Source organism: Schistocerca gregaria, chromosome 7, assembly GCF_023897955.1.
Source record: "Schistocerca gregaria isolate iqSchGreg1 chromosome 7, iqSchGreg1.2, whole genome shotgun sequence".
Lineage (NCBI taxonomy): Eukaryota > Metazoa > Arthropoda > Insecta > Orthoptera > Acrididae > Schistocerca > Schistocerca gregaria.
This window is the reverse complement of record NC_064926.1, coordinates 254,424,984-254,437,027: the sequence shown is the minus strand read 5'-3', so window position 1 is coordinate 254,437,027 and position 12,044 is coordinate 254,424,984. Positions and strand designations below refer to the sequence as shown.

Sequence of the window (12,044 nt, the reverse complement as noted above, 5' to 3'; positions counted from 1 at the left end):
AATTGGAAATGTGTTGTTGCACAGTAGCTTTGCAATAAAGTATTGGTCAGGAAGTCCCTTTTATCTCATACTACAATTGCTCACGATACTACCACCACTCCTTTATTTTTTTCCATTGCGAGCTACAAGATATATGTGATTGCTTCAAGAGTTTCACAAAGCAAGAAATTAGGTAACAAGTGTTGGTAGCAAATGAATGCAGCAAGTTTTCGAGGATATGGTCTCCTGATTTGTTAGATTCCCGGAAGACGCTAGACACTGTACTGCGTAGTCTGCTAAAGACCACACCGTCGAGAGACAGTGGCCATGTGTGCTAAGGCTGTGCTTGTGTGTGTTTTCTACTTCGGAAAAAGACCTTTTGCTGAAAGCTTATCTCTTGAGCAGTCTTTTCGTTGTGCCTGTCAACTACTAATCGTTTCCTCCATAAGGTGAGCAGCAACCTATCCTTTCGATAATACTGTTGTTACTCCATCTTGGGCCGGCCGCTGTGGCCGAGCGGTTCTAGGCGCTTCAACCTGGAACCGCGCTGCTGCTACAGTCGCAGGTTAGAATCCTGCCTCGGGCATGGATGTGTGAGATGTCCTTAGTTAGACTTAAGTAGTTCTAAGTATAGGGGACTGATGACTTCCGATGGTAAGTCCCATAGTGCTTAGAGCCATTTGAACATTTCATCTTGGAATTCCCATTGTTTAATAACTGGCTTGGTGAATGCTTTATGAAGAGAAGGCAGTACGTAATACTTGTCGATACGGAAAAAAACGAAAAATAAATGCGGTGTGCCCCATAGAATCGTAACAGGATTAGGATTATATAGGCTCAGTAGTAGGGGAGACTTATACCTTGGAACACATTTCGGGCTTTAGCCTCCATCCAGTCCTTTAATAGAAGTTTAATGTACTTCCTTACCCCATTTCTAAACGATGCATACACTTTGGTGTGCTGAAGTCTTTTTCTGAAATTACAAAAATTACTCCGGAAAAGTAAGGTTTTTCCGGATGTGGACTCACGTTCCAAGTTACAATATGGTTTGATTACCTAGGAAGAAATTTTCTACCAAAATTTAAAAGCGTTGCAATCGAGAAAACCTTGTGAGCTAAATACGTTTGGAAAAACACTGACGAGCCAAAACATTATGATCACCTGCTTAATAACTTATTTGTCCTTGTTTTGAACGAAGTACGTAACTGATTCTGCGTATCAGGGATCCGACAGTATGTTGAAAGTTTGTGAAGGTGCGTGACAGTAGATATCTTCCCACAGATCGTGTAATTTGTGAAAATAACGGACTACTGATCTGCGTACGCGGTGATGGCGCGCAGTAGAGACCCGATGGGTGCCATAAGGTCTACAACAGGCGAATTTGGTCGCCGAGGCATCAACGCGAGTTCACTGTAACGCTCCGCGAACCACTGCAGCACGGTTCTGGCACCCAGACACGGACAGTTACGCCGCTGAAAGATGACATCGCTGTCGGGAAGGGATGCAGGTGGTTCGCAGCTGGATTAATACCGAAAAGTCCCACGCAAGCGCAGTAGAATGTCTCTCATAGCTCAATACGGCTCCTTCCAGCTTGCGTCCTTGGCGCGCTGCACGTTTCGAGCTCCGTTTACCTCGATGACGGCTTTTTTGGAGACGACCAGCGGCCTAATGTAGAGCTGACACATTTCAGTTAATCGACGGTCGAGTCCCGATGGTCCCGTGATCATTGCAATCGTAGTTGACGAAGTCTTTGGGTCTACATATGAACATTTTGGGGTGCTCTGTGGCGGAGGTCCATATTCAACAATGTAGGGTGAACGATATACTCAGAAACACTTGTACGTGCTCCAGTGTTATGTTCTTATGGCAGAGATACCACAGATCACCATCTATCCTACTTTACAGAGCAGACAAGCTTCAGAATCCCACGTTATGTGAAGAGTCGTGGTCGTCCAGTCATTTAGCACGTAGTGGTAGTTTCACTGTCCTTCTACCTCTTTTCACAAATGCCGTAGATGGTCATGACAGTAGCAAGTGACCCATCGATCAGTTACGCCGTTTTCGACATACCCGTTCACGAGCTCTTCGCTATAATAATCTGTCCTTTGTAGGAGTAGCTTATCTCAATGGATTTCTCCATTAGCAGCCCATATATTTGCTAGGGTGAGCCCCCGTCCGTGTATGCTTTGCTTACATATTTATGGTGGCGTTTCACTTGCCCACAAAGTCACCAGGCGGCACCCAATATCGGGGTAAGCAGTGGTCATAACGTTTTGGCTCATCAGTGTAGAAGCTATGGGAATATACCACAGATTTTCAGTTTCAAGACAGGTAATATTATTAAGAGATTAAAGCAACTCATTTATTTTGCAAATATCACAATTTACACGGTGAAAAGACCTCATTCCGTTTCAAGATACAAGATGGTGTGCGACCGACGAAGTATGGCTTAATCGTCCACCCGTTAGATGCTGTGACTAGTTTTCAAAATATACATAATTTTATTTAGAACGAAAGCCTGTAACGTAATAATATATTCCAAACAGGATAAATGTATTATACAATATTGAAATGCATTGAACTGAAGATATTTGCAAATGATGCACAAAACACATTTTTCACAACAACGAAAACTCTAGAAAATGCCTGAAACTGCTTATGGCTGCCTCTAACGCTTATTTTTTCATGTGGTTCTTAAACCGTTCACTTGATTAAAACACCGATCAGGAAGCATTATGTGTTCCTAACTACACTATCCTCAAGGTAGAATACTCTGTTATTAAAGCGTCTGGTGACAATACTGCGATTTGCAAGAATCCATCGTCATTGACCGAGGAAATGTTGGAAGGATTAAACGTCCACACAAAAAGTAACACTCTTTCAATGTGTAGGAATGGAAGATAATGAAACTTCCTGGTAGGTTGTAACTGTGTGCCGGATCGAGACTGGAACTCGAGACGTTTGCCTTTTGCGGGCAAGTGCTCTACCAACTGAGCTACACAACCACGAATCACGACACGCCTCCACTACCTTAATTCCGTCAGTACCTCGTCTCCTACCTTCATATCAACACACACTCCGCTGCAGAGTGAAAATTTCATTCTGGGAACATCTCCCAGGCTGTGGCTAATCCATGTCTACACAAGAACCTTTCTTCAAGGAGTGCTAGTGCTGCAAAATCTGCAGGAGAGCTTCTATGAATTTTGGAAGGTAGGAGTTGAGGTACTAGCAGAATTAAGACTGTGTGGGCGTATTTTGAGTCGTTCTTGGGTAGCTCTGTTGGTAGAGCAGTTGCCTGCGAAAGGCAGAAGCCCCGAGTTCGAGTCTTGTTCAGGCACACAATTTTAATCTGCCAGGAAGGTTCATATGAGCGCATATTCCGGTGCAAAGTGAAAATTTTATTCTGGAATATAATGCACATAAAATAAAGAATCTGAAGGAACCGGTGACGAGGTTGGTACATCTGAAAGACCATGAAATTCTTTATACAGAATGTTTCAAGGTCTTGGCGACAAACTTCTAGCCGTAAAAGACACCGCCATAGAGAGAAACTTTTGTGATGGACAAAATGTTTACTGATGCTTACCTGTGATGCTAGGCATCCTTTAGTGTTTGCCGTCCCTAAGACGGCGAGATTATATCGAACTAGCAGAGTCTACTAGCGAGGTGTGCAGCATACTACCGTAAAATATCTAGGAGTAATTATCCAGAATGACCTTAAGCGGAATGACCACATAAGACAAATAGTATAAAAATTAGATGCCATACAGATTCATAGGAACAATCGTAAGGTAACGTAGCTCATCCACGAAGGAAGTGGCTTACATTGCGCTTGTTCGATAGTTAGAACTGATAGAAGACGTAGAGAAGAACCAACGAAGAGCAGCGTGTTTCACTACGGGATTGTTTAGTCGGCACGACAGCGTTACGGAAATGCTGAACAAGATCCAGTGGCGGACGTTACAAGAGAGGCACTATGCATCACGGAAAGGGTTACAACTGAAATTTCGAGAGAGCTCTTTCCGGAGAGTCGGGCAACATATTGGTCCTCCCACATACATCTCATGAAAAGACCACGACGGCAAAATTTGAAAGATTAGAGCTGTAGGTCAAAAGTGCTTTGTGCTACATTTGGAGACATGGCGCATATGATGAAATTGGCGGCATTAATACTAAATTTTCTGAAGTTGCGCCTATTAATACGCTATCAGTGGCATTAGTTTTTTATGGAATTGAACGAAGATTATGGGGACTATTATATATTACTGGAAAGTAAGCCGGTTAAGTCAATGGGCAGCTACGGAACGGTTTTTCGATTTCTGAAGGGAAAATGGAAAGAAGGAACAAAAATTAAAACATCCAGAATTAATTGCAGAACTTGCTTTGTAAGAGGACAAGACAGCTCATTGCCCACAGTAAGCCGTTGCAGGGTGAGAAGCAACTTATTTTTGATGCGAAAAAAAAGAAAATGGCATTGTACAAAAACGTGCTGGTGTCAAAGAAAAGGCGAATTTTGAAGAATGTGTTGTGGCTTTCAAAGAATTACAAGGATAGTTTTCTAGACTTTTGAGAACACTGCCAATCTTCCATCTGTTTTCGAACCGTTTTCAACACTGCTGATTCAGCTGAAATAGCCCCTGTGCTTGTGCAGATGGGACTGATCCATCTGCAGTGTAATTCCCGTCAAAACACAAATTGTTTTACGTCGAAACCGTCGGAGTACTACGTTATTCTCCTAAGGAAGGACTTTTATGTCTCCATAAAAAAGGTTGCAAACATGACACAGAACTTAAATAAGCATATGGGTGTCAATGGCGTTTTTCGACTATGAAATTAAAGAAGTCGTGATTATGTGGCAACCTGCGTGTCGAAAATCTACGAAACTGTGTGTATCTACCCGTATACCGACAGGCTGTACCAAATAGAAACTTTATTTTGTCTTCAGCATACCAAAAATAATCAATTAATAGTGATCTGTGCTGTTGAGAAATATGCAACCTAGCCGCATGCAACATTCAGTCTTCCTTGTACAAATGCATTTGAATCTAAATGATGCCCCTCTGCCGTTCAGACAACGAGGCATCGTTAGGGCCACATGTGCAGCTGAGGCGACACAGCTCCACACGCGTACAAGGGATCCCACTGAATGTAGTCGCGTCTCACAACCATTGGATATTACTGATGTTATGCCGGGGGTACTGCGTAGCGTTTTCACTGTTAAACTACTAGCGACCAAGACTTGTCAGTTGTACGGTTCACGCCTCTCTAAAGCAGCCTGGTCGGTGCCACCATCTCCTGCTATCACTAACGATATATAAGCCATAATTTTACATTATATTATTCTTATGACTGTGTTAAGTCGTCTTACCTCTTAGAAAGTGTATTACTCTTTCTCACAGAGGAGAAGAGTCTGATGATGATCCTATAAGTGATATGAATCGGTCACCGAATAAAATACTAGTAAATAACTTGCATCAGATCAAGACTGCTTAATTGGAATAAGTTCGTTAAAGTTTTATCGATCATTGTTCCAAAAAATTCTGAATAGTGTTACTCTAAATAAACGGCCATTCAAAATGTTTCCCTCTGAGTGCGTTGTTGCGGCATACGTTCAACCCAGCGTGACTCCGAAGCTGTTGTATGAGCACCGACATTTAGGCAAGGTGTGTGGTCTTTGAACGGAAACTTTTTGACCGCCCGTTATAGTCCTTGGATTCCACTTACAGATGCACACTTCTGATCGTCAAAAGTATATAGCGTCGAGGCGGTATGCAAGAAACGTCAAACTGGTGTAACTATACTATTTGCTTGGATACGCAAATGATCAGCCATTTAGCAGGATCGCACATAGCAAGTATACATAACGCCATCTTCACTGAAGAGCCAAAGAAACTGCTACACCTTCCTAATATCGAGAAAAGCCTCCCAGAGCACGCAGAAGTGCCGCAACACGACGTGGCATGAACTCGACTAATATCTGAAGTAGAGCTGCACGGAATTAACGTCATGAAGCTTGAAGGGCTCTCCATAAATCTGTAAGAGTATGAGGGGGTGGCGATGTCTTCTGGACAGCACATTGCAAGACATTCCAGATATGCTCAATAATTTTCATGTCTGGAGAGTTTGGTTGCCATCGCAAGTGTTTAAAGTCGGAAGATTATTCCTGGATCCACTCTGTACCAATTCTGGACGTGTGGGGTGCCACATTGTCCTGCTGGAATTGCCATCGGAATGCGCAATGGACATGAACGGATGTAGGTGACCAAACAGGATGCTTACGAACATGTCACCTGTCAGAGTCGTATCTAGGCGTATCAGGAGTCCTATTCACTCTTACTGCACACGCCCCACACGAATATAGACCCTCCACCAGCCTGAACAGTCCCCTGCTAACATGAAGGGTCCATGGATTCATGAGATTGTCTCCATACCCGTACACGTCCATCCGCTCGATACAATTTGAAACGAGACTCGTCCGACCAGGCAACATGTTTCCAGTCATGAACTGTGCAATGCCGGTGTTGACGGGCCCAGGCGAGGCGTAACTCCTGCAGTCATAAAGGTTACACGAGTGGGCCTTCGGTTCCCATAGCCCACATCGATGATGAATGGTTGGCACACTGACACTTGTTGATGGCCTAGCACTAAAATCAGCAGAAATATGAAGAAGAGTTGCACTTCTGTCACGTTGAACGATTTCCTTCAGTCGTCGATGTTCCCCTTCTTGCATGATTTTTTTCCGGTCGCATCAATGTCGGAAATTTGATGTTTTACCGGATTCCTGATATTCACGGTACATTCTTGAAATGGTCGTATGGGAAAATCCCTTCTTCATCGCTATCTCTGAGATGCTGGGTCCCATCGCTCGTGCACCGACTGTAACAACACGCATAACTCACTTAAATTTTATAAACTGCCATTGTAGCAGCAGTAACCGATCTAATAAACGCACCAGACACTTGTTGTCTTATATGGGCGTTGCCGACCGCAGAGTCCTGTTCTGCCTGTTTACATATCTCTGAAAGCGAATGCGCATTTCTTTACCAGTTTCTTTGCCACTTGAGTGTATCTTCTGTGTGAAAGGGAAGGTTACACAGCGAGGTTTCTCCTTCAGCAATCGTTTTTTAATGTTTATTGTTTGTGAAAAGATCGTGTAAATAGGAGAAACATCCAAAAGTACGTTTCGAATTCGACAGCGGCCTGTCAAGAGCGTGTTTTATTGTTCTCAGAGATGCTGCTGGTGTTGGTCGGGATGCGGTGACTGTAATGTGAATATCAAATCGATGGTTTCGGTGGGGTCACACGCAAAGCCATAGGATTGCACGTGACAGCCCCAAGCGACGAGCGCCCGAGATGACAAATATATTGTTCGTATCACACATCTTGAGTTAGTAAATGGGCTTGTTTGATGCACGGCAAGCACCCATATGGACTATACAGCAACGCCTGTGACACCGCGTACTATGAGCACGGTGACTATTGTTGCTGCTTCCTTTCGTGCAGCAGCTGAGAGAGATTTGTCAACAGTGCTTCGCCCAACAATATTGTACACTGGAGTAACACCACGTCGTATTTTCATATATGTTTTGGTTCACTATACAGCATCATGTTCGACCTATTTGTATGGAGGCACCTAGAACAACGAACATTACCAGATTGCATTCGTCATCATATGGGCTCAGCATCTGTCGAGATGATACCGCATGTCGTTGGGTGCGCAACACAATCACCTCTGGGTACACCTAGCCGGTAATCTGGTCAGAAGCCATTACATTTAAGGCCAGTGGATGTGGTCTGCCTTCTAGGTATCAGCATCTGTCGAGATGATACCGCGTGTCGTTGGGTGCGCAACACAATCACCTCTGGGTACACCTAGCCGGTAATCTGGTCAGAAGCCATTACATTTAAGGCCAGTGGATGTGGTCTGCCTTCTAGGTATCATAACATTATCTTTTATGAAGATAACACAGAAGTGCATCTTCCCTGTGCTGGTGTGAACTACTACGACGTAGAAGTTTGTTCTATCTATTGTTTCCGTATCTTTGACTCACTGAAAACATGTGGCCTTGGGTTGCCAAGTGACGTGAACATCACCACTTACTTGTCACTATGGCTGATGTACTCTAGCACAGAGGTGACCCGTCTAGAATAATGTACTTATATGTTCCATCTGAGATTAGTTCGATATCAAGCCAGGCTACAGCCATCGTTGCTGCCAGAGGCGGCAGCTCCGTGCGTTGCAACATATGAGTCACCAAATCACGTAGAAATTTAATCGTGTGTTATTAATCGTGTGTTATGCGTACAATAAACAAAATTGTCTGTCCTTTTCAGTCCGCAGCTCTTGGTCGTGCGGTAGCGTTCTCGCTTCCCGCGCCCGGGTTCCCGGGTTCGATTCCCGGCGGGGTCAGAGATTTTCTCTGCCTCGTGATGACTGGTTGTTGTGTGATGTCCTTAGGTTAGTTACGTTTAAGTAGTTATAAGTTCTAGGGACTGATAACCATAGATGTTACGTCCCATAATACTCAGAGCCACTTGAATCATATTTTTGTCCTTCCCAGTGCTGCAATTTTCATGAATTTTTTGAGCTTAGTTTGTCACAAGGTAGCAGGTATTTTCCTTCGATCATCTGTATGCATGGAAGAACGCTACATTCGCTTCTCAGCAGTCTTTCAGTTGGCAGTTTACTTATGAATAAGAAACGACATCTCACTGAATACGCAGTAGTGGCTACGTACTGACTCATGTTGAATAAGTCCGTTTCAGCACTTCACAAGTAAGGGGGAAAAAAGCCTTTTGGCACTTGATCTGCTCCAGGATTTTCATCCTGTTGGCATTGTTCAGATGAAGCATCATTTCAGCACGATAACTTGATGTTATCCTCAGGTGGGGGTGTCATCAGAACCGCAAGACGATGGCGATAAGTCAGCCTTCCGAAGTATTGCAACATCCGAATGATGCCTCTAGGCGCAAATTGAGAGAGCAGGTGAAGCCCATCAGATGCCAGCAAAACCTTAAGATTACAATTTACTACCATTTGCCCAGACTTATTTTCTCCAAGGACAATATTCTTTCTTGGTTTCCACAAAAAATCCTTATATGTTCAGAAAAATGACTGATTTATTCGAAATAACTGAATAATATCTTTGGTCTCGTATTGTTTTTATTTTTACACTACTCCAAGTATCACCAATTGACGTATTATACAACACACAGGAACGCCTGTTAGTTTCTCTTCTCTGACAGCCTGCTGAGGAGACATAAGAAACGGCAGTATGTCTAGCAAGAAGGGTGAGTCTGGGACAGCTCAGTGCCGCTACAGGAAGAAGAAAATGCCATTCTGCCCACCCAGACATGTCAGCTAGGCAAACAATTGATAAAGTGAGGCTTTACTCCCATTTCATAATTTTATGAACGGCCTGAATTAAGTTTTACTATAATATTCAGTGCAGTATGAGTTAAGAAGGTGCATTATCTTAGCAGTGAGGTTGGAAGTGAACTGTGGTTTGTAACACCATCTCTAGGACTGAAGCTGGTCAGTTGCAGCCCAGAGCTGCTGTCTCATGTCCACGAGATAGACTGATGTAATTAGCTCTCCCATCTCTCCCCCCCTCCATAAAACTATGATTTGTGGTTTGGACAAGTGGAGGACATGTAAGAGGCATTGATATCGTACTCGGTGAGTCAATTGGATTCGTCCGGCACCGACTATTTTCGAAGACTTTAAATCATAATAATTATTACCTTATGCATATCCACAGATGTGAGAAATAAATTAAAGTGAAATAATCGGGTAACAACTAGAAGGATAATGCCCTAAATTACTTTTTTTTATTCTTCCTGGAGTTGGGGTTGGTGTCCGACCTCTGCTGCTGGCAGTTCATGATAATTGCAACATAGTGTACAGAACAAGAGCAAAGAATCTGTCTCATGGTTAGTGTGCCGGGATAAACCTGTTAACCATGCAGGCTGTCCTAGAATTCCTGACCAATAATAGGCCTCGAAAAGCGAGAGAGAAGGGGGGGGGGGGGGAGAAGACAGATACCAACCAGGCACACTGTTACAGGACCTACTTTGCTCCACTACTTCCGATCGAAACCAGCTCAGATTAAAGGAACACATAAAAGGGGCTCAGAGGCATGCTATTAGATCTGTTACGGTATGTTCAATAAAAACGCGAGCGATACGGAAAAGCTGCGTCAACTGAAATGGCAATCCCTGTACGGAAGAAGTTCTTTTCGCGAAACACCGTTGAGAATGACTAGAAAACTAGCACTTGCGATTAATTACAGTAAGGTTCTACAGCTACCAAAACACATCTCTTATAACGACCGCGCTCGGAAGGATGCGTATAGCGAGTCGCTTTGGCAGATGGGACTAGTCCTGGTACGAGGTACCTTCAGCCCTGCACCCTATGCTGGCTTGCGGATTATGTATGTAGATATAGCTGTTCTACAGACTTTGTTGAGCAAAAGGTCCCGGAAATTCCACTTAAGGTGTTTGCACCGTTCTGTAATCTCATTCTTTACACGTAAGTGCTCCCTTGTGTTATATCCACTTCTACAAGTTCGTTGCTTCATCTGAGTAAACTCCATTACTATTTGGTCTGCAGTTATTAATTATTTTAGTAAATGTCTTACACATTACTTATTGAAGAGTGATTGGTCTATAGTTTATATACAAATAGGCATATATCTCTCGGGGCTCATGTATAAATCTTCACATACATACAACGAAGAATGTGGTATACAAAACAAGTTATTTTGGTAATGTAGGTATACCTGCAGATGCAAATAGCTTCACGGTATTGTGAAACATTACTGGTCATGGAAACAAATATAATTTAGTAGGTGTAGTCGTTGTAGTTTGGCAGAGACCTGCAGAGCGTCGATGACTAATTTTCAGTTAAAATAATTTGTCAGCTGTATAAAATGAGTAGAACTTCCAGAAACTAAACTAAGCATAATTACAGCTGCCAGAAGAATATGCCGGTATTTACGAAGAAGAATAGGCAGAATTAAAAAGATATTCTGAAAGAAGATAGCTGGAAAAAGGAAAACAAGCAGTATTGTTATATTTTTTTTAAACAAGACAAAAGATAGAATAACTACACACAACTGATTTGTTCTACATACAAATGATTTCCTCAAGTCATTGTAGGAGAAAAGTAAGTTTTTCTTTGCCAGCTCAGCAAATACAGCTTTAAGCGAATCAAATCGTCTGTGTCAGTAAATGGACATGAAATAGCAATATTTAATTTGAATTTGTTTGTATTCTCAGGAGAGCCTCCAGCTGCTTGTTTCTTACTAACAAGGTAAGAGATTGTATCTCACGGCCAGCACTGCAGTTCAAATCGTGATCGTTGGTGTAATATGTTTGTGAGTGTAAGCACAGAGGTATTATATGAATCTGACATTTCGCTGCTAGAAGTAAATTGATCGTGGTTGTTTAATGGCTTCGAATAGGGTGAAAAATATTACGCTAGAAACTCTTGGTATTTCGGTTGTTTCGATTTTTATTTGTAGATACTTCGGGAGCGTCTGTTGTCACCGGACCAGAATCTTTTGTTTCGTCAATGCTTGGTGCATAAACACATCCTTTTACTTAAATTTTCTTCCTGTAATTATGTCTGGCATTTCCTGTAATCACTGTCTTCGGAACACCCAACGGCAGATAACATCTTATATGAAAAGAGCAATTAGTGTGTGGTGAATGTTATCAATATAAAATCTAACAGGCTTGGAGGAATTTCCCACGCAAGACAAGATAGCCATAATCTCTAAATTATCTTGAACTTAATATTCTCACAAGACTGGAGGGCACGGAGATCTATGTATAGATAAAAGTATAAACCATAATTTCTACGTCTGCTCATGCGATAACATTACAAACAGCATAACAAGAGGGGGTGTTTCGGACTTGTAGCACTTTCTAAAACTCGAACATGAATTGTAATGACTATTCAGGCGCGAAACATTACACGTCGGCTTGGGTTGAATTATGCGAAAAAGGAAAAGAAATGTGCGTTATTGCAGAAGCCAATTCTCATGCTGCGAAAGAAATAT

The 12,044-nt window shown here is 42.6% G+C and overlaps 1 protein-coding gene across 2 annotated transcripts in view; it reads left to right on the top strand.

Annotated features, from left to right (window-relative positions):
* The window catches only part of LOC126281614 (lipase 3-like), a 143,274-nt gene that overhangs the window by 91,071 nt on the left and 40,159 nt on the right, over positions 1–12,044 (top strand). The window lies entirely within an intron of this gene.